At 58.4% G+C, this 25337-nt stretch overlaps 1 protein-coding gene across 3 annotated transcripts in view; it reads right to left on the bottom strand.

Moving 5' to 3' along the window:
• Positions 1-5130, bottom strand: part of LOC146808763 (uncharacterized) — a 259081-nt gene extending 253951 nt beyond the window's left edge. For all 3 annotated transcript variants that reach the window (XR_014966253.1, XR_014966255.1, XM_085615580.1), the window contains exon 1: positions 5061-5130. The gene's annotated coding sequence lies outside the window, so the exon portion shown is untranslated. The remainder of the gene's footprint in view (positions 1-5060) is intronic.
• Positions 5131-25337: the final 20207 nt, after the last annotated feature.

Here is a 25337-nt window from a genome sequence, read left to right as displayed (position 1 = left end):
GAGCCTTAGCATTCCTTGTTCCTGACCTGCAGCAGTTTCCCTTGTTCCTGAATTAGCACTGCCTGCAGTGCTACCTTGACTCTTGAGCCTTAGCATTCCTTGTTCCTGACCTGCAGCAGTTTCCCTTGTTCCTGAACCAGCACTGCCTGCAGTGCTACCTTGACTCTTGAGCCTTAGCATTCTTTGTTCCTGACCTGCAGCAGTTTCCCTTGTTCCTGAACTAGCACTGCCTGAAGTGCTACCTTGACTCTTGAGCCTTAGCATTCCTTGTTCCTGACCTGCAGCAGTTTCCCTTGTTCCTGAACTAGCACTGCCTGCAGTGCTACCTTGACTCTTGAGCCTTAGCATTCCTTGTTCCTGACCTGCAGCAGTTTCCCTTGTTCCTGAACCAGCACTGCCTGCAGTGCTACCTTGACTCTTGAGCCTTAGCATTCCTTGTTCCTGACCTGCAGCAGTTTCCCTTGTTCCTGAACCAGCACTGCCTGCAGTGCTACCTTGACTCTTGAGCCTTAGCATTCTTTGTTCCTGACCTGCAGCAGTTTCCCTTGTTCCTGAACCAGCACTGCCTGAAGTGCTACCTGGACTCTTGAGCCTTAGCATTCTTTGTTCCTGACCTGCAGCAGTTTCCCTTATCCTGAACTAGCACTGCCTGCAGTGCTACCTTGACTCTTGAGCCTTAGCATTCTTTGTTCCTGACCTGCAGCAGTTTCCCTTGTTCCTGAACTAGCACTGCCTGAAGTGCTACCTTGACTCTTGAGCCTTAGCATTCTTTGTTCCTGACCTGCAGCAGTTTCCCTTGTTCCTGAACTAGAACTGCCTGCAGTGCTACCTTGACTCTTGAGCCTTAGCATTCCTTGTGCCTGACCTGCAGCAGTTTCCCTTGTTCCTGAACTAGTACTGCCTGCAGTGCTACCTTGACTCTTGAGCCTTAGCATTCTTTGTTCCTGACCTGCAGCAGTTTCCCTTGTTCCTGAACTAGAACTGCCTGCAGTGCTACCTTGACTCTTGAGCCTTAGCATTCTTTGTTCCTGACCTGCAGCAGTTTCCCTTGTTCCTGAACCAGCACTGCCTGAAGTGCTACCTTGACTCTTGAGCCTTAGCATTCCTTGTTCCTGACCTGCAGCAGTTTCCCTTGTTCCTGAACTAGCACTGCCTGCAGTGCTACCTTGACTCTTGAGCCTTAGCATTCCTTGTTCCTGACCTGCAGCAGTTTCCCTTGTTCCTGAACTAGCACTGCCTGCAGTGCTACCTTGACTCTTGAGCCTTAGGATTCCTTGTTCCTGACCTGCAGCAGTTTCCCTTGTTCCTGAACTAGAACTGCCTGCAGTGCTACCTTGACTCTTGAGCCTTAGCATTCCTTGTTCCTGACCTGCAGCAGTTTCCCTTGTTCCTGAACTAGCACTGCCTGCAGTGCTACCTTGACTCTTGAGCCTTAGCATTCCTTGTTCCTGACCTGCAGCAGTTTCCCTTGTTCCTGAACTAGAACTGCCTGCAGTGCTACCTGGACTCTTGAGCCTTAGCATTCCTTGTTCCTGACCTGCAGCAGTTTCCCTTGTTCCTGAACTAGCACTGCCTGCAGTGCTACCTTGACTCTTGAGCCTTAGCATTCCTTGTTCCTGACCTGCAGCAGTTTCCCTTGTTCCTGAACTAGCACTGCCTGCAGTGCTACCTTGACTCTTGAGCCTTAGCATTCCTTGTTCCTGACCTGCAGCAGTTTCCCTTGTTCCTGAACTAGCACTGCCTGCAGTGCTACCTTGACTCTTGAGCCTTAGCATTCTTTGTTCCTGACCTGCAGCAGTTTCCCTTGTTCCTGAACTAGCACTGCCTGCAGTGCTACCTTGACTCTTGAGCCTTAGCATTCCTTGTTCCTGACCTGCAGCAGTTTCCCTTGTTCCTGAACTAGCACTGCCTGCAGTGCTACCTTGACTCTTGAGCCTTAGCATTCCTTGTTCCTGACCTGCAGCAGTTTCCCTTGTTCCTGAACTAGCACTGCCTGCAGTGCTACCTTGACTCTTGAGCCTTAGCATTCCTTGTTCCTGACCTGCAGCAGTTTCCCTTGTTCCTGAACTAGCACTGCCTGCAGTGCTACCTTGACTCTTGAGCCTTAGCATTCTTTGTTCCTGACCTGCAGCAGTTTCCCTTGTTCCTGAACTAGCACTGCCTGCAGTGCTACCTTGCTTCCTGAACCTTAGCTTAATTCTTGTTCCTGCCCCAACTCTGCCTTCTTTGCTACTTTGTTTTCTTGATTCCTGAACCTGCTCTATTCTAGTATACCCTTGTAGCCTCCCCTTCTGTATATCCTTCTCCAGTCCCCACCTTTCTTCCCATTTCCTTGGTTCCAGTTCCTAGTTTGCTGTCTTTCTATTCTGCTGTCTTGCTTCTGTTGCCTTCTATGTTTGTTACCTGCTTTCTGCCTAGTGTGCCCTGTGATTTCCTTCCTTTCCTGTTAAGCTCTCCTCCTTGCTAGCTTCTTGTCTACTGTGCTTGTCTTTAGTTCTACGCCCTTGCTGTTACTGCCCTGCGTGTTCCTGTTTGATCGCCAGGATCCGTGGGCACAGCTGACTACCTAGGTGGTGTTTCTTGTTCACTGTGAGTATTGTCTTTGAGTTGCATTTATAACATCACCATAGGTATCAGCTCCACAGACCCTGCCTTTGCATACATATCCAAAATGTGGGTATTTGCAGTCAGTATCTGTAATAGCAATTGTGGGTGAGAAACTTACTGCGCTTCAGTCTTACCGTGTGGAGCTCCTGAATGCTTTACCCCACACCCCCCTTTATTGTTAATCTTGTTTCATATATATGTCTTGCACATACATCCTGGGTGTAGTTATTCTGAATGCTAAATTGCCTCGTGAGTGCCCTCCCTTTCTGAGTCTTACCCATCTTGTTCACTTGTACAGGCTTCCCCTTTGGATCCCTTTTTCTCCTCTGACTACTTGTATGATCCTGGGCAGCGCTGTACTCCTCTTTCTGTGTACGTTTTCTACCCAGTTCCCAGTCCTTGCCCAAGTCCCTCACTGTGTTCCCCACATAGTCCCCGACAGTCCCTGACACACCCCAGGCTCTGTATCAGTACAACCCAGGCTCTGTATCAGCACCCCAGACTCTGTATCAGCACCCCAGGCTCTGTATCAGTACACCCCAGGCTCTGTATCAGTGCACACCAGGCTCTGTATCAGCACCCCAGGCTCTGTATCAGCACACCTAAGACTCTGTGTCAGTACACACCAGGCTCTGTATCAGTACACAGCATCTTTGCATCAGTACACATAAGGCTCTGCATCAGTACACCTCGGCCTCTGTCTCACTACACACCAGCCTCTGTATCAGTACGCACTAGGCTCTGTCTGTGTCAGTACACCCCAGGTTCTGTGTCAGTCCACCCCAGGCTCTGTGTCAGTCCACCCCAGGCTCTGTGTCAGTCCACCCCAGGCTCTGTGTCGGTGCACCCCAGGCTCTGTGTCGGTGCACCCCAGGTTCTGTGTCAGTGCACCCCAGGTTCTGTGTCAGTGCACCCCAGGTTTTGTGTCAGTGCACCCCAGGTGCTGTCAGTGCACCCCAGGTTCTGTAACAGTGCACCCCAGACTGTCTCAGCGCCCCTCAGACTCTCTATCAGTACACACCAGACTCTCTATTAGTACACATCGGGCTCTGGGTCAATACAACCGAGTTTGGGTCAGTCCACCCCAGACTCTGTATCAGTCTACAACAGGCTCTACTATCAGTATACACCGGGCTCTGCTATCAATACATCCGGGCTATGCTTTCAGTGCACACTGGACTCCGCTTCCTGTACTCACCTGACTCTGTATAGGTACACCCCATACACTATATCAGAACATACCAGACTCCGTATCAATACACACCAGGCTCTGTATCAGTGCACACCCGGCTCCACTATTAGTACACACAGGGCTTTGCTTTCAATACACACTGGGCTCTGCTCTCAGTACACACCAGATTCTACTATTTGTATGCACCGGTCTATGCTATCAGTACACACTGGGCTCTGTCATTATACACCGGGCTCCAGTATCAGTGCACTCCGGGCTCTGCTTTCAGTATAGCTCAAGATCTGTGTCAGTGCACACCGGGGTCTGCTATCAGCACGCACCAGGCTATACTATCAGTGCACCCCAGACTCTGCGTCAGTGCACCCCAGACTCTGCGTCAGTGCACCCCAGACTCTGCATCAGTGCACCCCAGACTCTGCGTCAATGCACCCCAGACTCTGCATCAGTGCACCCCAGACTCTGCGTCAGTGCACAACAGACTCTGCGTCAGTGCACCCCAGGTTCTGTGTCAGTACACCCCAGGTTCTGTGTCAGTGCACTCCAGGCTTTGTGTCAGTCCACCCCAGGCTCTGTGTCAGTCCACCCCAGGCTCTGTGTCAGTCCACCCCAGACTCTGCGTCAGTGCACCCCAGGTTCTGCGTCAGTACACCCCAGGTTCTGTGTCAGTACACCCCAGGCTCTGCGTCAGTGCACCCCAGGCTCTGCATCAGTACACCCCAGGCTCTGCATCAGTCCCTACCAGGCTCTGTATCAGTACACCCCAGGCTCTGCGCCGGTACACCCCAGGCTCTGCGCCGGTACACACCAGGCTCTGCGCCGGTGCACCCCAGGCTCTGCGTCGGTACACCCCAGTCTCTGCGTCGGTGCACCCCAGGCTCTGCGTCGGTGCACCCCCGGCTCTGTATCAGTGCACCCCCGGCTCTGTATCAGTGCACCCCCGGCTCTGTATCAGTGCACCCCAGGCTCTGTATCAGTACACCCCCGGAACTGTATCAGTGCACCCCAGGCTCTGTATCAGTACACACCAGGCTCTGTATCAGTGCACCCCAGGCTCTGTATCAGTGCACCCCAGGCTCTGTATCAGTTTACCCCAGGCTCTGCATCAGTACACACCAGGCTCTGCGCCAGTACACCCCCGACTATCCATCAGTACACACCGGCTGTAGAAGTACACCCCAGCCTCTGCATCAGTACACACCAGGCTCTGCGCCAGTACACCCCCGACTATCCATCAGTACACACCGGCTGTAGAAGTACATACCTGGCTCTCTGGTCCTGCCCGGACACTGGTCCCTGCATGTCAGCTCCGAATGACCGTCGGAGTCGCCTGAGCCTAAAAGCACAAATTTGTCCCAGATATATCAGTCTTTGAGGAAGTGCAACTGATAAACATGCATCGCATGCTGCGGTTTATAGCAAAGTAACTCAGTGGTTAGATTTCTTCTTCAGACAGTTGTGTTTTATTTTGCAAGAAATTAAATAAAACAGGAAACAAAACAATACATAAAAAATGCAAATAAGCCGCACACATCAAGCGTCCTGGAGGATACGAAGTAAGACACTGCTCTTCATAATACGTCATCGCTAGTAACAGTGTGGACATAGTGGCAGGGATCACAGCGAAGATGCGGTGATAGTTACACCTGGTAATGGGAGACCCTGTCGGAATAGAGTGTAAAGCAACCAGGTCCTCTAGGACATCCCTGAGAGAGTGGGAGGAAGAGAGGGCGAGAGGGTGGGCAGAGGGGAGATGAGGGCAAGGGGGTGGGCAGAGGGGAGATGAGGGCTGAGGGAAGATGAGGGCAAGGGGGTGGGCAGAGGGGAGATGAGGGCAAGTGGGTGGGCAGAGGGGAGATGAGGGCAAGGGGGTGGGCAGAGGGGAGATGAGAGCAAGGGGGTGGGCAGAGGGAAGATGAGAGCAAGGGGGTGGGCAGAGGGGAGATGAGAGCAAGGGGGTGGGCAGAGGGAAGATGAGAGCAAGGGGGTGGGCAGAGGGGAGATGAGAGCAAGGGGGTGGGCAGAGGGAAGATGAGAGCAAGGGGGTGAGCAGAGGGAAGATGAGAGCAAGGGGGTGGGCAGAGGGGAGATGAGAGCAAGGGGGTGGGCAGAGGGGAGATGAGAGCAAGGGGGTGGGCAGAGAGGAGATGAGGGCTGAGGGAAGATGAGGGCAAGGGGGTGGGCAGAGGGGAGATGAGAGCAAGGGGGTGGGGTGGGGTGGGCAGAGGAGAGATGAGAGCTGGGGGGGCTCACGGGAGATGAGGGCGAGGGGGTGGGCAGATGGGAGATGAGGGTGTTAGACCCGGCCCTCGTAACATAGCTAGACCTGACCCCTGCACCTCACACCAGCCCCCAAACCCACGGCCTAGCCGATCCTTCCCACCAGAACTCGCACGCACCCAACCCGGACTTCCCCGTCCATGGCCTTCTGCCTTCGGCCACACCGGGCCCGCGTGCCCACTTCATGCAACAAGATGGCCGCCAGGCCCCAGCGCGACCCTGGCCTAGAGGCGCCACTCCGGCTGGAGGACATCACGCTCCCCTTGGGATGAGAGAGGGAGGAGCAGTTTCTATCACACCTCTGCGCTTCCCTGGGACGATGGGTTTCGATCGACCTGCCAGCCTCCCCGAGGGCTGGCTCCATGCCTGCTGGGTGTCTGGGACTCCTCCCGACCCGGCCCTGAACGGATCAAAAGACAATAGCAGGAAAACCCCCAACAAGCGACCCCCAGGTGACAAGACCCCTGCCTGCACAGGCTCCGGACATCAAAGAGGGGTCGCCCTATAACAAGGAGTGCTCTGGGACTGTCCGGCAGATTCGCCTTGGAACACCTGAGCCCTGCTGAGTGACTCGCGGCTCCCTGAAGATCGTAAGACCTCCGAACTTGTGCTTGAGCCCTGCTGAGTGACTCGCGGCTCCCCGAAGATCGTAAGACCTCCGAACTTGTGCTTGAGCCCTGCTGAGTGACTCGCGGCTCCCTGAAGATCGTAAGACCTCCGAACTTGTGCTTGAGCCTCGCTGAGTGACTCGCGGCTCCTCGAACATCGTAAGACCACCGAACTTGTAACCGAGCCCTGCTGAGTGACTCGCGGCTCCCACAGACTCTCTTGGTCCCGCCGGACCCCACGACGACAACCGTATCCCACAGCTCGAGGATTGTGAGCTGTGCGACGGGTACGCTCCTGCATTTGATCCACATCCCCAAAGACTGTCCCGCTACCTCCTACTCCCCTCCAAGACTTCGAGAGCCCACACTCTGCTTGTATATATTTGCTGTGCTGATCATAAAGATCCTACTACTCCAATCTGATAAAGATTTGCTCGTAAGAACTCCTCGTGTGGTGTCTCTCTGTCGTGTGGTGCCGAGTGTGCGATCCTAGATACGAGGTTCCTCCCCTGAGGAGTCTCCCGCCAGTGCCCGGCTACGATACCTCGAGGGTGGGTCTCAGGGCAGTCAGGGCCCCCTCCGGGCCCCTCTGAGGTCGCCTTCTAACATTGGTGGCAGCGGTGGGATTCGGGTCCATAATCTAGAGATCGTACCGTGAACGGCTGACGCACTACCGACAAAGATGGCAGAAGGAAACACCGGGGTTCTTGTAGAAAACGACTCCAGTACCGTGTTCCAGGTGGAACAGCTGGAAGAGTACACTCACAAAGAACTAAAACAATTCTGTAAGGAACTCAGAATCGCTACCACTGGTCTCAACACCAAAGAAGATATGCAAAAGGCACTGAAAGCTTGGGTGGATTCTGGAGCCTCCCGGCCAGAAGGAGCGGGGGAGCCCCACGACGAAGCTGGACCCTCCCAAGGAGAACGCAGCAGCAACCAGGTGCGAGGCTTCGTACCAGACGGGGGCCTATCCCCGGAGGAACTCGCAGACAGAGAAAAAAGTCGCCATCACGAGCTCGAATTAGCAAAACTCAAAATCGAGGGCGAGCTGAAATTAGTCGAGAAAAAGCTAGCAGTAGAACAATTGCGAGTACAAGGAGAACTAGAAGAGAAGAAACTCCAACGAGAACACGAGGGAAAGAGACTTCAACTGGAACATGAACGCAGCCTGAAGGAAATAGAACTGAGAGCGAGAAACGAAGAAACGCGGCCCCCGGGGAACCGGGAGGCGGCCGCCCCAACGGAACAGAAGGTCCACATCCCCAAGGATGTGGTCAAAGAATATTACAAAAATGATGACATTCAGCAGTGGTTCCGGGCCTACGAGGTCGCCATGACCTCCCATCGGGTCCCACAGAAGGATTGGGGGGCTGGGTTGTGGGGACGATTCCTGAGCGAAGGGAGAGACACCCTGCTCGACCTACCCACCTCCATGCAAACATCCTATGAACACATGAAAGCGGCCCTCCTCACAAGGTACGGCCTCACCCCGGAGATGTACCGCCAGCGGTTCCGGGACTGCAGGAAGATCCCGGGTACCACCTGGGTGGAATATGTGAATTTCTTCAGCCGCGCTTTCGATGGATGGATCAAGGGCAGCAAGGTAACCACCCTGGAAGAACTAACAGACCTTATGCTGTGGGAACACCTGGCGGCCAACTGCTTTGTGGAACTCCGCCAGCATCTGCTTGATAGCAAGCTCACGGACCCAAGAAAGCTGGCTGTCGAGGCGGATCGCTGGACCAACACCCGGGTCTCCCGGGGCCCTGTAGGAGAGTACCCCCGAGCCAGTCAGGGACCACCCCGCCAGAGAGGGGGGGGAAACCAGGGAGGGCAGAGAGAGTCCCAGGCTAGTCCCCCGAAGTCCCAACCTCCACCTTTCCCGGCACCCCCACCAGCTGTATCCGGCCCCCCCCTTAGACGGGGGCACCGGGTAACCATCACTTGTTTCCGTTGCCAGAAGCCCGGGCATTACGCCAACGACCCTGAATGCCCCATGGCCCCACACACCACCCAGGCAGCACCCCCTGCTAGACAGATAACCAATGTAGCCCTAGGGGAGGAGGTTGAGGAGGCCGAGGAGTGGGAACCCGCCGCTATGGCCCTAGTGTCCTTAGGAGATAGAAAGATGGTCCCTGGGAGCCTCCTGCCCTCTAACACAAAGAAATATGGGCAGCTAGTCACGATCAATGGCCACCAAGTAGAAGCCCTCCGTGACACCGGGGCCAGCATCACCGGTGTCCTTAGCCATTTAGTACACGAAGACCAGGTCCTCCCCAACGTCTTTTGTCCTGTCATCTCAGCCGACAACACAGAAAGCCTATGTAAGGTAGCCCTGGTGCCCTTTGAGTGGGGAGGGGTGGTCGGTAAACTGAAGGTTGCAGTGAGAACCTCCCAACCCGTCGATTGTCTCCTGGGGAATGACCTGGAAAGTTCCCCCTGGGGACAAGTTGAGCGCAAGACCCATCTAGGGATGATGGGCCTCCCTGAGTGGGTGTGCGCCACCACTCGATCCATGGCGGCTCGACTGACCCCCCTGAGGGAAGTCGACGACGCCCCGACCCCTGAAGATAGGATGGTCCTAGCCGAGGGTCCCCCCATGTCCCCACCAGAAGAGTCGATCGCCAGTGACGAACCCCCGCCTTCCGACTCCACCCCAGTCACTGAGTTCGGCGATCTGCCCGAATTAGCCCAGTGGCGCCACGAGGGGGGCCCCTCCCGAGAAGAGTTCTGCCGAGAGCAGGCTACCTGTCCCTCCCTGGACGGGCCCCGGCAACAGGCAAAGGCCCAGGCCGCGGGCGACCAGACGGGGACGCACCGGGTGTATTGGGAGAATGACCTCCTGTACAGCGAACAGAAGTCGGTGGAGCTAGGGTCCGGACGGGTGCTGGTGGTGCCCCTACGCTTCCGAAGCCTCCTCCTGGGCTTGGCCCACGATGTCCCCCTCGCAGGCCACTTGGGCCAGGACAAAACGTACAGTCGCCTCGTGACCCACTTTTACTGGCCCAGAATGAGAGCAGATGTAGGAGCCCACTGCAAGTCCTGTCCCACGTGCCAGGCCAGTGGAAAAAGCGGAGGGAAGAGCAAGGCTCCCCTCCAACCCTTCCCTGTCATCAGTACCCCTTTTGAGCGGGTCGGGATCGACATTGTAGGGCCCCTGGACCCCCCGACTTCCCAGGGGCACCGGTTCATCCTCGTCCTGGTGGACCATGCCACCCGTTACCCTGAGGCCATCCCCCTGCGCACCGTCACAGCCCCCGTGGTGGGCCGGGCGTTGATGGGAATCTTCTCCCGCATGGGTTTCCCCCGCGAGGTCGTGAGCCCAACTTTATCTCCCGGTACATGAAGTCCTTATGGCAACAATGCGGGGTGTCCTATAAGTTCACCACCCCGTACCACCCCCAAGGAAACGGCCTGGTAGAGCGGTTTAACCGAACTCTGAAGGGGATGATCGCGGGCCTGGAAGAGCCCCTCCGGCGTAAGTGGGACATCCTGCTCCCCTGCCTCCTATTCGCATACCGCGAAGTTCCCCAGAAATCCTTGGGGTTCAGCCCCTTTGAGTTACTCTACGGGCACCCCGTCAGGGGGCCCCTCAGCCTGGTCAAGGAAGGCTGGGAGGCGGCGCCTCGAGGCCCCCCCGAGATGAGTTCAGTTACGTCCTGACCCTCCGAAATCAGACTAGAAGGTTCCGAGAGATGGCCGAGGCCAACCTGGAGGCGAGTCAGGAGGAGATGAAGCGCTGGTACGACCAGAACGCCACTCTGGTCGAGTTTCAGCCGGGCCAGCAGGTATGGGTCATGGCCCCCGTGAAACCCTGCGCCCTCCAGGATAAATGGACCGGGCCCTTCAAAGTGGTTGAGCGGAAGAGCCAGGTCACGTACTTGGTGGACGTCCAGTCCCCCCGGGACCCCCTCCGGGTCCTCCACGTGAACCGCCTCAAGCCCCACTTTGTGCGAACGGAGCTGAGCCTCCTGCTGGCCACTGATGATGGGTCCGAGGAGGAGTCAGATCCACTCCCCGATCTCCTGTGCACCAAAGAGAAGGACGGCTCCGTAGAGGGAGTGAACCTCTCCCCGTCTCTCACTCCCCAGCAGCGTGAGGATTGCCGCCAGCTCCTAGGGCAGTTTCCGGACCTTTTCTCCCTGGTCCCCAAGGTCACCGACTGGTGTGTCCATGATGTGGATACCGGGGACAGCCCACCAGTGAGACACCGAGCCTACCGAGTCCCTGATCGGGTCCGGTCCTGTATCCAAGCCGAAGTCTCGAAAATGTTGACCCTCGGCGTGATCGAACCCTCGGACAGCCCCTGGGCCAGCCCCGTGGTCCTGGTCCCAAAAGCAGCTGCCCCCGGGGTCGCACCAGAACTCCGCTTCTGCGTGGACTACCGGGGACTCAATGAAGTCACCCGAGCCGATGCCCACCCCATTCCCCGAGCCGACGAGCTCATTGACCGGCTGGGGGCTGCTCGGTTCCTCAGCACCTTCGATCTCACCTGCGGCTACTGGCAAATTGCGCTCACAGAAGGAGCCAAGGAGCGGTCCGCCTTCTCCACCCCGGATGGGCACTATCGCTTTCGCGTGATGCCCTTCGGGATGAAAAATGCCCCGGCCACCTTTCAGCGACTGGTAAATAGAGTCCTGGCCGGGCTGGAAAAATTCAGTGCCGCATATCTCGACGATATCGCAGTTTTTAGCTCTGAGTGGAGTGAGCACCTCCAGCACCTTCGGAGGGTGCTGACCGCCCTGCGCCAGGCAGGCCTCACCGTGAAAGCCAGCAAGTGCCAGACTGGGCAAGGTTCGGTAACCTACCTGGGGCACCAGGTCGGAAGCGGGCAGGTCGCCCCTCTACAGCCCAAAATCGACGCCATCCTAGCCTGGGAACCCCCCGCTACCCAAACGGAGGTCCGAGCCTTTCTGGGCCTCACGGGCTACTACCGGAGGTTCATCCGGAATTACGGCAGCCTGGTCGGCCCCCTCACGGGACTCACGTCCAAAAAGCAGGCCAAGAAGGTGCAATGGTCCCCTGCCTGCCAAGAGGCGTTCGAGGCCCTGAAAGCGGCCATGTGTACTGCCCCCATCCTCCAGGCCCCCGACTACTCCAAAGAATTTGTGTTACAAACTGATGCCTCCGAGCATGGCATCGGGGCAGTCCTCTCCCAGGTGAATGACCAAGGCCTAGACCAGCCCGTAGCCTTCCTCAGCCGAAGGCTATTGCCCAGGGAACAGAGATGGAGCACCGTCGAGCGAGAGGCATTCGCCGTAGTCTGGGCCCTCAAGAAACTACGCCCTTACCTGTTCGGCACCCATTTCAAGGTCCAAACCGACCATCGCCCCTTGCGATGGCTCATGCAGATGCGAGGAGAAAACCCCAAGCTACTGCGGTGGTCAATCTCCCTCCAGGGGATGGATTTCACCGTGGAACATCGCCCTGGGACTGACCACGCCAACGCCGATGGCCTCTCCCGGTTTTTCCGCCTCAGCGAAGAGAACCCCCAAGAAGATGGGTAGTTCTCTCCGGCTTTCAGCTGGGGGGGACGCATGTTAGACCCGGCCCTCGTAACATAGCTAGACCTGACCCCTGCACCTCACACCAGCCCCCAAACCCACGGCCTAGCCGATCCTTCCCACCAGAACTCGCACGCACCCAACCCGGACTTCCCCGTCCGTGGCCTTCTGCCTTCGGCCACACCGGGCCCGCGTGCCCACTTCATGCAACAAGATGGCCGCCAGGCCCCAGCGCGACCCTGGCCTAGAGGCGCCACTCCGGCTGGAGGACATCACGCTCCCCTTGGGATGAGAGAGGGAGGAGCAGTTTCTATCACACCTCTGCGCTTCCCTGGGACGATGGGTTTCGATCGACCTGCCGGCCTCCCCGAGGGCTGGCTCCACGCCTGCTGGGTGTCTGGGACTCCTCCCGACCCGGCCCTTAACGGATCAAAAGACAATAGCAGGAAAACCCCCAACAAGCGACCCCCAGGTGACAAGACCCCTGCCTGCACAGGCTCCGGACATCAAAGAGGGGTCGCCCTATAACAAGGAGTGCTCTGGGACTGTCCGGCAGATTCGCCTTGGAACACCTGAGCCCTGCTGAGTGACTCGCGGCTCCCTGAAGATCGTAAGACCTCTGAACTTGTGCTTGAGCCCTGCTGAGTGACTCGCGGCTCCCCGAAGATCGTAAGACCTCCGAACTTGTGCTTGAGCCCTGCTGAGTGACTCGCGGCTCCCTGAAGATTGTAAGACCTCCGAACTTGTGCTTGAGCCTTGCTGAGTGACTCGCGGCTCCTCGAAGATCGTAAGACCACCGAACTTGTAACCGAGCCCTGCTGAGTGACTCGCGGCTCCCACAGACTCTCTTGGTCCCGCCGGACCCCACGACGACAACCGTATCCCACAGCTCGAGGATTGTGAGCTGTGCGACGGGCACGCTCCTGCATTTGATCCACATCCCCAAAGACTGTCCCGCTACCTCCTACTCCCCTCCAAGACTTTGAGAGCCCACACTCTGCTTGTATATATTTGCTGTGCTGATCATAAAGATCCTACTACTCCAATCTGATAAAGATTTGCTCGTAAGAACTCCTCGTGTGGTGTCTCTCTGTCGTGTGGTGCCGAGTGTGCGATCCTAGATACGAGGTTCCTCCCCTGAGGAGTCTCCCGCCAGTGCCCGGCTACGATACCTCGAGGGTGGGTCTCAGGGCAGTCAGGGCCCCCTCCGGGCCCCTCTGAGGTCGCCTTCTAACAGAGGGCAAGGGGTGGGCAGAGGAGAGATGATGGCGAGGGGGTGGGCAGAGGGGAGATGAGGGCGAGGGGGTGGGCTGAGGGTAGACGAGGGGGGTGGGCAGAGGGGAGATGAGGGGGTGGGGTGGGCAGAGGGGAGGTGAGAGCAAGAGGGTGGGCTGAGGGGAGATGAGAGCAAGGGGGTGGGCTGAGGGGAGATGAGGGCAAGGGGGTGGGCTGAGGGTAGACAAGGGGGGTGGGCAGAGGCGAGATGAGGGCGAGGGGGGTGGGCAGAGGGGAGTTGAGGGCGAGGGGGTGGGGGTGGGCAGAGGGGAGATGAGAGCAAGAGGTGGGCTGAGGGGAGATGAGAGCAAGGGGGTGGGCTGAGGGGAGATGAGGGCAAGGGGGTAGGCAGAGTAGAGATAAGGGCGAGGGGGTGGGCATAGGGGGGATGAGGGCGAGGGGGTGGGCTGAGGGAGATGAGAGCAAGGAGGTGGGCTGAGGGGTGATGATAGCACGGGGTGGGCTGAGGGGAGATGAGAGCGAGGGGGTGGGCAGAGGGGAGATGAGGGCGATGGTGTGGGCAGAGTGGAGATGAGGGCTAGGGGTGGGCAGAGTAGAGATGAGGGCAAGGGGTGGGCAGAGTAGAGATGAGGGCGAGGGTGTGGGCAGAGGGGAGATGAGGGCGAGGGGGTGGGGGTGGACAGAAGGGAGATGAGGGGGTGGGCTGAGGGGAGATGAAGGCAAGGGGGTGGGCAGAGTAGAGATGAGGGTGAGGGGTGGGCATAGGGGGGATGAGGGTGAGGGGTGGGCATAGGGGGATTAGGGCGAGGGGGTGGGCTGAGGGAGATTAGAGCAAGGGGGTGGGCTGAGGGGTGATGATAGCATGGGGGTAGTCTGAGGGGAGATGAGAGCGAGGGTGTGGGCAGAGTGGTGATGAGGGCAAGGGGTGGGCAGAGTAGAGAAGAGGTGAAGGGGTGGCCAGAGTAGAGATGAGGGCGAGGGGGTGGGCAGAGGCGAGATGAGGGCGAGGGGGTGAGCAGAGGGGGATTAGAGCGAGGGGGTGGGCTGAGGGGAGGTGAGAGTGTTAGAAGGGCGATCTCCGGGGAGTCAGATGGTGTCGGACTGACCACCCCACGAGCCACCGTTCCGTAGGAAAGTAGCCGAGCGCCGCTGAGAAGCCTCCTGGCGAGGTCCTTCTCCTATGATCATAACAGCCAAGCAATCCCACCACCACAAAGGGACACAACAAGGGTATCAATTCTCACAAGTCCTTATCGGTGTTAAAAGGAGGTCTCCGTGGCAATATTTACAGGCGAATCGAGGGATCCAAAAGAGTCTCAGGGTCTTTTAGGGACGGGGTAGCGGGACAGTCTCAGTACCAGCCCGGTACGGGGACACTCTGCGCCCAGCTCTCAATCCTCGAGCTGGGGGGGTTCCGGGAACCGGGACGTCATCCGCAGGGCTCGAGGGGTTGCTTTGGTGAGGTCGAGCCGCAACGAGATCAGCAGGGCTCCGGTGGTTACTTCAGCGAGGTCGAGCCATGACGAGGTCAGCAGGGCTCCGATGTTCCGTGAGGATCTTCTTCTCAGCAAGGGGGAGCCGCAACGCAGTCAGCAGGGCTCGAGTTTCCAAGTTCCAGGCAATGAGTCCCTCTCCGTAGGGTCAGCCGCGATCCGATCAGCAGGGCTCTTGACTCCAGGATACAACTACTGTCCTGGTTTTGGGCTGCCCCAGATATATGTCTGGAGCCCTTTGATGTCCGGACCCTCGTGCCTGGGGGGGTCGGAGGGGCCGGGATGAGAGAGTCCAGACACCCAGCGGGGGTGGGAGCCAGCGCCCAGGGAGGCCGGAGGCGATCGCAACCAGGCGTCGGGGGACGGCTGGAGGCCCCATCGAAACTCTCCTCCTCCGGGATCTGTGGAGTGGCCACTCGACCCCCTCCGGTCAGATCTTGGCGCCTTGATGTCGGGGCTTTGTTGGGACCGAGGCCGGGGCGGGTCGCGTCGCGAAGGCTGGCACGGGTAGCGGGGTACAATCCAGGGGGACCCCGAAGGGTTGGGGTTGCCCCCGTTTGGCCTGGTAGGAGGGTTCGGGACCACGCCACGAGGCCGGGTCCAACAGGCGTCCCCCCCAGCTGAAGGCAGGGAGAGTCACCCATCTTCTTGGGGGTTCTCCTCGCTGAGGCGGAAGAAGCGGGACAGGCCGTCGGCGTTGGCGTGGTCGTTGCCGGGCCAATGGTCTACAGTGAAGTCCATCCCCTGCAGAGAGATGCACCATCGCAACAACTTCGGGTTCTCGCCTCTCATCTGCATTAACCACCGCAAGGGCCGGTGGTCTGTTTGGACCCGGAAGTGGGTGCCGAAGAGGTAGGGCCGGAGCTTCTTGAGGGCCCACACCACGGCGAAGCCTCCCGTTCAATGGTGCTCCATCTCTGCTCCCGGGGCAGCAGGCGCAGGCTGATGAAGGCCACTGGCTGGTCAACCCCCTCAGAGTTCACTTGGGACAAGACAGCCCCGACTCCGTACTCCGAGGCATCCGTCTGGACCACGAACTCTTTGCTGTAGTCGGGGGCTTGTAGCACGGGGGCGGTACACATCGCTGTCTTGAGGGTCTCGAAGGCCGCCTGACAGAGGGGTGTCCAGTGCACCTTCTTTGGTTGCTTCTTTGATGTGAGCTCCGTGAGGGGGCCCACAATGCTTCCATAGTTCTGAATGAACCGTCTGTAATAGCCCGTGAGACCCAGGAAGGCCCTCACAGCGGTTTGGGTGGCTGGGGGCTCCCAGGCCACGATGGCGTTGATCTTTGGCTAGAGGGGAGCCACATGGCCGCTCCCCACTTGATGTCCCAGATAGGTTACGGATCCTTGGCCTATCTGACACTTGCTGGCTTTTACTGTGAGTCCGGCCCTTTGGAGGGCGGTCAGGACCTCCCAGAGGTGCCTTAGGTGCTCGGCCCAGTGGCTGCTGAACACCGCAATATCGTCCAGGTAGGCGGCGCTGAACGCTTCTAGGCCGGCCAGTACCTTATTCACCAGTCTTTGGAAGGTCGCCGGGGCATTCTTCATGCCGAAGGGCATCACTCGGAAGTGGTAGTACGCTCTTGGGCGCCTGGGGTGAGCCCGATCTGCCAGTATCCGGCGGTGAGGTCAAAGATGCTAAGGTAGAGGGGAGGAGCCTAGCGCGCAACCAAGATGGCCGCGTAGGTGCGAGGCTCCCGAGGACCTCCGCAACCTCCTACGTTTATCCTGTCTTCATCCTGCATCGGTTGAGGGGACTGTGTCGGTGAGCCTGAGCCGAGGTGGTACCCGTTTCCCGTTTTCGAATCGGACCTCGGGTGCCGGAGTGAGCACCGATTGAAGTTTGCGGCCTACTTCTCTCCTGACCCCGGATTCGCGTTTGGGGGCGACCCAGTGGCAAAGTGAATAACAACGGCGGGCTGGGCCTGGCGAGTTGCGTACCCCACACTTTCACTTTCACTTTCGCGCCCCCTTGCCGTTTTCGCAAGTGGGATCGCGGCGCTCTTTGTGTTGGGGTGGCCTCGCTGGGAGACCCTGCCTGCCTGCCTGCTGTGGCCCGCTCTGCCGTCCTGGGGTCGCCCCCCGGAGCTCGTGGCCTTGATTGCTGGCTCTCCACTGCGTGGCTGGTGCGGGTGTGAGACCCGCGACGATGGCCACGAAGCAGGATGGGGATCGGTTGAAGGCCAAGTCGACCCGGCGTGGCGCCGCACATCAGGCCAACATCATGGACCGCTACACCCTCCCGAAGGGGTCTCCCGGCGGACCGCACAAGTCCTCTGAGTGCCCCCCGGATGCCCCAGATTTGCCCACGGATCTGACTCTGCAAGACGTCATGAGCGCCATTGCTGAGATGAAGGCCTCGGTGGGCCAGCAGTTCGACACTTTAGCGCACAAAATCGACGCGGTCCTCGTTGATGTCAACCTTGTGAGAGCTGATCTCTCTAAGACTAACGACCGGGTCGATTCTTTGGCCCACACCGCGTCGGGCCTCACGACTGAGGTGGCGGCCCTTCAAACGGAGGTGCACCGGCTCCGTCAGGCGAGTGCGCTCATGGATCGGCGCCTGGAGGACTCCGAGAGCCGGGCCCGGAGGAATAATATCCGCATCATCGGAGTACCCGAGGGACGGGAGGAGTCGGCGGCGGATCTCTTTGTGGAGGACCTGATCACTACCCATCTCCAGCCTCGGGGACTGAGTAAATTCTTTGCCGTGGAGAGGGCCCATAGAGTTCCCGGGGGCAGACCGAAGGTCGGAGCCCCTCCGCGGCCTCTTATTGCCCGTATTTTTAACTTTCGGGACAGGGATGCGATTTTGCAAGCATCCAGACTGCAAGGGCCGATTAAGCTGGAGAACATGGAGGTGAACTTTTATCCTGACTTCACCCAAACGGTCCAGAAGCAGAGACTGAGTTTCCTGGGCGTCAAGCGGCGGCTTCGGGGCATGAACTTAAAATACGCCATTCTCTTCCCGGCCAGGCTGCGGGTGGAGGTGGATGGTCGCACTCACTTTTTTGACCGTCCTGAAAAGGCCGGGGACTGGCTGGACACTTTGTCTGGGGGTCATGATCGGGATGGCGGGGGGGGGGCTGCGGGAGGAGACGGCCCACCGGACCGGGTCTGAGGTACTGATGCTGGGGCTCACTCCGGACGACGATGTTGCCACTTTCGGCCAAGCTTAGGGTCTTTCGTTTGTTGTACTCGTCTTCCCTCCTTTGGAGGCGGTGCGGGGTCTTGAGGGGGTACTCTTTCCTCCTCTAGGGGGTATAACTAGTTCCAATTATATAGGGGCGACAGGCACACTGCAAGTTGGGGGGGCTGTCTGGGCTCATGCAGGGGTGCAGGGAGGGGGGAGTTTTGTTGGGGCGGTTGGGTTGGGGTGGGGTATTGTTCATTTGTACCACAAGGCAAAAGTATTGTTGTGCTATTCCTAAAGTGCTCTCGGGGGGACGATTGATCGCTTTCGGCTATGATGGGGGGTAGGGGACTGAGTCTTTTGTCCTGGAATGTTAATGGACTGGGGGACAGGATAAAACGGGGTGTGGTCCTGCAGTTCCTGAAACGAATTTCACCTGACATAGTTTTTCTGCAGGAGAGACACCTCATTGGCAACTCCTTTCGTGCTATGAATCGACGGGGCTACCGCCTTCTGGCCCATTCGGGCTTCACGTCTGGTTCAAGGGGTGTGGGCATCATGGCTAAGACCTCGCTCCCGTTGGAAGTTGATGAGGTGCTCCATGATGACAGGGGATGTTACACGGTTCTGGTGGGTAGAATGGAGGGCAGAGTGATTGTTTTTGTTTCTGTCTATGTCCCGCCAGGGTTGCAAACGACTACTTTTGCGGATCTAGGGCGCCTCCTCCTTGGCCTTCCGGAGGGGATTCTAGTGGTTGGGGGGGATTTTAACGCTGTGGTTTCCGGAACTGAGGACCGTCACCCCCCTAGGGATCTCCCCCGTGCCCAAGCGTGGTTGTCCGGCCTCTTGGATACCTTGGGGCTGGTGGATTGTTGGCGTTTGAAACATCCTACGCAGATACAGTACACCTTTCATTCCGGGGCCCATGGCAGTCTCTCAAGGCTAGATTATGTCCTGGTGCCGGCGGCGCATGCGGGGAGGATCGGGGAGGTGCGCCATTTGGCGCGGGGTATTTCAGACCACTCCCCGCTCTTGTTGCACTTCGACATTCTCCCGAGGGGAGAGGGTAGGGTGGTCCCGATTAATCCCTGGTACCTGCGTGACCCCACCATTCGCGCAGAGTTGGTTAAGTCCCTTAAGCGATATTTTGACGATAATGTGGGGTCTGTGTCATCGGCGGTCTCTCTGTGGGAGGCGTTCAAGACGGTACTTCGGGGGGAGGCCCTGTCCCTTATTTCCCATTCCCGGAAATGCGAGCGGGAGGAGGTGACCCGTGTTGAAACTGAGATAACCGAGTTGGAGGGTGACCTAGAATGTGGGGTGACGGATGACAAATTACATGTTCTCCGACTCAAACAGGCGGCCTATAAGGCCCTCGTCACGGAGGCGGCCAGGGGCCTCAGTAGAGAGCAACAGGGGAGACTGTATGATGTGGGTGATAAGGCTGGGAAATTGATTGCGTGGCTGGATAAAAAGGAGAGAGCGAGTCGAGTTGTCCCGTCGATTGAGAAACTGGATGGTGTGTGTGTCACTGAGCCGGAAGAAATTGTTGATTGCTTCGCAGAATATTTCCGTGGGGTGTATTCCCCGGTGTCCTCCAGCTCGGAAGAGGATTCCCATGCCCTGCTTAGGGATATCGCGCTGCCTTCCCTTTCGGAGGAGGACAGAGTGTCGTTGGACGCCGCCCCAACATCTGAGGAAATTGCCCTCGCCATACGTTCGGTCGCTTCCGGCAAGGCCATGGGTCCTAATGGTCTTCCCATCGAATTGTACAAGCTGCGACCGGATACGCTGGCGCCGCATCTCCGTGCTATGTTCCTCGCGGCCCGTTCGGCAGGTTCCCTCCCGCTAGACCAGCGTCTGGCTACTATCGTGGTTATTCATAAGGAGGGGAGGCCGCGGGACCGGGTCACGTCCTACCGGCCTATTTCGCTGCTGAATGCGGAACCCAAAATTCTCGCCAAGGTGTTGGCCAATCGGCTGGTTGGCGTGGTGTGCGATTTGATTCACCAGGATCAGTCCGGCTTTATCCCTCATTGCAACACTGCGCTCAACCTGCGGCGCTTGCATGGGGTGCTCGCGCGTGTCCCGTTCATACGGGAGCCGGCCATTTTGGCGTCCCTGGATGCCACTATGGCGTTTGACACACTTGAGTGGCCATATATTTGGGCGACACTGGCGAAGTTTGGGTTTGGCCCGGGATTCATCGGTTGGGTGAAATTGTTGTATTCTGGACCGCTGGCGCAGGTGGCTGTGAACGGTAGAGTGTCGGCTCCGTTTGAGCTGGGCAGGGGCACGCGGCAGGGCTGCCCGTTATCACCGCTCCTCTTCGCGCTTGCCTTGGAGCCCCTGGCGGAGTGGCTGCGGTGGCATCCTTCTATCCGTGGTCTCTGATGGACCCCCGAGTATGAGGACCGCGTATCTCTTTACGCTGATGATATTCTTTTGTACCTGGCTTCCCCGCGTAAATCGCTGATAGTACTGGTTGATGTATTGCACTCATTTGGCCTCAACTCCGGCCTTGTCATCAATTGGGCTAAATCGTGTGTGTATGTCCTCTCTGGGGAGGTTCCTATCCTTCCGCGGGGTTGTCCTATCCAGATCGCCCCGCGGGGATTTCGGTACCTGGGTGTCTTCATTACCCTGGACGCGGAGGCCCGATATAAACAGAACTTGCTCCCCCCCCTCCAGCGCCTGAAGGAGGACGTCGCGCGTTGGAGGCGCTTGCCGCTCTCGCCGCTCGGCCGGGCGGCATTGTTTAAGATGATGTCGCTGCCACGTTTCCTGTACGCTTTACAGAATACAATGGACGTTGTCCCGGCGCGCTACTTTTGCGAGGTGGAGAGTTTGCAGCGCCGCCTGTTCTGGGAGGGTAGACCGCGTATCGCCCTGGCGAAGCTGACGCTCCCGTGGTACGACGGGGGGGTTGCCCTCCCAGACATCAAGCGATATTACTGGGCCTCCCAGCTGGCTGCGATAAATCACGGCCTTTACGGGCCCGCTCTAAACCCGGCCTTTGAGATGGATAAAATGTTACTGCCGGGTGGCGACTATAATCGGGCGCTTTATTCTAGCTCGCATGACGCATGTCTGACGGGCCCCACGCGGGTCATGGTACGAGTGTGGCACGCGGCTAACGTGGCGATGGGGTGGAAGGATCGTTTGACCCGGGCGACGCCACTATACGCATCTGAGCGGCTGGGCTCCCTGTGGACCTCGAAGGGCTTTGAGAAGTGGGACATGATAGGCATCAGCAGGGTGGGCGATCTCTGGACGAGGGGGGGATTCAAAACGTTCGATGTGCTGCAGACGGAATTCCAGTTGCAGGACAGGGAGTACTTTCGATATATGCAGATCCGTCATGCGTTGTGCTCCGTATTTCCGGACGTTGCCTCCATCCCGGAGTACTCCCCTCTGGAGGATAGAGTGCTAGATGGGCATGTACCGGACGGCACGATTTCATTAATTTACAAAAAGCTCATCAATGATCGCTCGGGACTGCTGACTAGCCTTCGTGAGGCGTGGGGGGGCTGATGGATTGGAGCTGGATGACGAGGACTGGGTGTCTGCGGTGGCCTCCCCGAAAGAGGTGGCCATACCGGCTCGCCTTCGCTTCGTCCAGCTCAAGATACTCCATAGGGTCTATGTTACGGGGCCGAGTCTGATGCGTATGGGCTATGCTGTGGACGGGTTGTGTAAGCGTGGGTGTGGTTCTTTGGGGACCTTTCTCCATATTTTGTGGGAATGCCCGGAGGTGGCGTGATTCTGGCGTGGTGTGCATGAGGTTTTGCAGGCAGTCACGCATGTGCCGCTGCTGCCCGAGGCGAGGAGATGTCTTCTGAATGTGTGGGAGCCAACCGACTACTCAGTGCCGCAGACGTGGTGGGTGACTCTGGGATATATGGTTGCCAAACGTGACATTGCGCAACTGTGGGGTTCCCAGAGGTCACCGACTGTCTCGGCGTGGAAGGACAACATGGATTGGTGTATGTTTCGGGAAAAGGTGGTGTATGTTGCGAGAGGTAAGCCTGGGAAATGGGTGAAAGTGTGGGGCCCCTGGAACGCCTACCGTGGGGGAATCTGTACCCCGCCGCTGATGCCTGATCCGTCACCGGCCCCGTCTCCTTAGCCTGCTTGTCTTCCTGGTTCTGGGCATTGAGTCCACGTTGTTCCCGTCCCGACCTATCCCCCCCCTTGATATTCCTGTGGATCGGTAGGGTCCCCCCCTAGGGGAGCACATGCTGTTGTTTCCGATTGTGGGTTGCCTTGTGGACTTGTTTTTTGTCGTTATTTATATAAAAATGAAACCGTTGTGTGGGGTCCGGATGGTGTGGCTGCCAACGCTTCTTTCAACTCCTGTGATCTCTCTTTTGCCGCAGCGTGTGTTTGTTGGACAGGCCACATGAAGGGCTTGCTCCCTCCCCGCACGACAGGGCCCAAACCCCGGACTCCCAGGAGTTACCCCCAAGGGCAACCCGCACCCCGTCTCCCAACGGAACTCCTGCCCCCGGACATCCATGTATCATGGGGCCGAACCACTACCGGCTCCCCCGGCCGGATCAGCCGCCATCTTGGACACTGCGCCACGAGGCCGCGCGGCCTCAGCCCGACCCTAACCCTGGGCCTGGCCGGCCCCGACATCCCGGCACCACCATCCACCCAGGAGGTGAACGGACCACTTGGCAGGTCAATGGGAGAAAGAAGCGTCGAGGGCTCTCCCCCGCCAGGTGCCGATCACCCTCCAGCTCCCCCAGGCGCTGGCTCCACCCCCTGCTGGGTGTCTGGACTCCCTCATCCCGGACCCCCCGACCTCCAAGTGCGAGGGTCCGGACATCAAAGGGCGCCAGACCTATAACTAGGGCAGCTCCAGAGCAGGAAGGCAGTTGTATCCTGGAGTCGAGAGACACCGAGAGAACTCATCCTTGACGGACTACTGGCGCTGCCGTAGCCCTGCCTTGTGAACTATCGTCCTGCCTGCTGGCGCTGCCGCGGCCTTCTGCAACATCCATCCTCGTCGGGACCTGCTGGCGCTGCCGCGGACCGTTGTAACGACCACCTTCATCGGGACCTGCTGGCGCTGCCGCGGACCGTGTAACGACCACCTTCATCGGGACCTGCTGGCGCTGCCGCGGACCGTGTAACGACCATCTTCACCGGGACCTGCTGGCGCTGCCGCGGACCGTGTAACGACCATCTTCACCGGGACCTGCTGGCGCTGCCGCGGCCCGTCCAAGCTAGAACACCGAGCTCGAGGATTGTGAGCTATCCACCATACCATCTCAGCTACCAGACTGGTAACCAGACTGTCCCGCTACCCCCTTTCCCCAAACCAAGAGACTCGAATCGAGGGGACCCCTGAGTCCAGACCTCCTTGTACCATTTCATCGTACCTTAAGAAATCACCTATAAAGAACGCTAAATCTTATCCTTGTGTGGTGTATATCTGTGGGGGGGAAGTTATTCATCTGTACGATCGCTGGAGACGGCTCTCCCCGGAGACCTCTCCCCTTGTCCTCGGCCGACCCTCCCGGTCCGTCTAACAGTGTTCTACTGTTTGTATTATATGCTCTTCCTGTTTGCTAGCGGCCGGCCTGAAGGTTGTAGGCCCATCTATGTATATCTTTTGGATTCTATAATAAACGGCTTCAAAAAAAAAAAAAAAAAAAAAAAAAGATGCTAAGGTAGCGGGCTGCTCCTAGGCGGTCGATCAGTTCATCTGCCAGAGGAATGGGGTGGACATCGGTTTTGGTGACGGCATTCAATCCCCCATAGTCCACGCAAAACCGGAGCTCCGGGGTGGTGCCCGGGGCGGCAGCTTTCGGCACCAGGACCACAGGGCTGGCCCAGGGACTGTCGGAGGGTTCGACGACCCCCAGGGCCAACATCCTGGAGACCTCGGCGTGGATGCAGGCCCGCACCCGGTCGGGGACTCGGTAGGCTCGGTGTCGCACTGGGGGGCTGTCCCCGGTGTCGACGTCATGGACGCACCATCGGGTGACTCCGGGAGGGAGGGAGAAGAGAGCAGCGAAGTGATGCAGCAGTCCTTGACAATCTTGGCGCTGCTCTGAAGTCAGGGTGGCGGAGAGGATGACTCCCTCTATGGAGCCGTCCTTTTCGGAGGTTCTCAGGAGGTCGGGTAGGGGCTCGGACTCGTCTTCGGCCCCATCGTCCGTAGCCATCAGCAGGCTAAGTTCCGTTCGGGCAAAGTGGGGTTTGAGCCTGTTGGCGTGGAGAACCCGGAGGGGGTTCCTGGGGGACTCCATGTTGACCAGGTAGGTGACGGGGCTCTTTTTCTCTACCACCTTGAAGGGCCCGGTCCATTTGTCCTGGAGAGCACAGGGGTCAACGGGCGACATGACCCAGACCTGCTGGCCTGGCTCGAACTCGATGGAGGAGGCGTTCTGGTCATACCAGGGTTTCATTTCCTCCTGGCTGGCCTCGAGGTTGGCTTCGGCCAGTTCCCTGAATTTCCGGGTTTGATTCCGCAGGGTCAGGAGGTACCGGTAGACATCGGGAGGAGCATCCTGGACGGTAGTCTCCCAGCCTTCCTTGACCAGGCTGAGGGGGCCTCGGACAGGGTGTCCGTACAAGAGTTCGAAGGGGCTGAACACCAGAGACTTCTGCAGGACCTCCCGATAGGCAAACAGGAGGCAGGGCAGCAGGACGTCCCATTTGCGTCTCAGGGGCTCCTCCAGGCCCTTGATCTTTCCTTTCAATGTCCGGTTAAATCGTTCGACTAGTCCGTTCCCCTGGGGGTGGTACGGGGTGGTGAACTTGTAGGTGACCCCGCATTGTTGCCACAGGGACCGCATATACTTTGAGATGAAGTTCGTGCCTCGGTCGCTCACGACCTCCCGGGGGAAACCCACTCTGGAGAAGATTCCCATCAAGGCCCGGCCCACCACGGGGGCCGTCACTGTTCGGAGAGGGATGGCCTCAGGGTATCGGGTGGCGTGATCGACCAGGACGAGGATGAAGCGATGTCCTTGGGAGGTTCGGGGGTCCAGGGGCCCCACGATGTCGATCCCCACTCGCTCGAACGGGGTATTTACTATTGGAAAGGGCTGGAGAGGGGCTTTGACCCTTCCCCCACTCTCCCCGCTGGCTTGGCAGGTCGGGCAGGTTCGGCAATGATTGTCCACGTCCTTCCGCATTCGGGGCCAGTAGAAGTGGGTCACCAGGCGGCTGTAGGTTTTGTCTTGAGGGCAAGTGGGTGGGCTGAGGAGAGATGAGGTTGTTGGGGCAGGGCGAGGGGGTGGGCAGAGGGGATATGAGGGCGAGG

The sequence above is a fragment of the Triturus cristatus genome, chromosome 7, assembly GCF_964204655.1.
Source record: "Triturus cristatus chromosome 7, aTriCri1.1, whole genome shotgun sequence".
In the NCBI taxonomy this organism is placed as follows: domain Eukaryota; kingdom Metazoa; phylum Chordata; class Amphibia; order Caudata; family Salamandridae; genus Triturus; species Triturus cristatus.
This window is presented reverse-complemented; position numbering and strand designations above follow the sequence as displayed.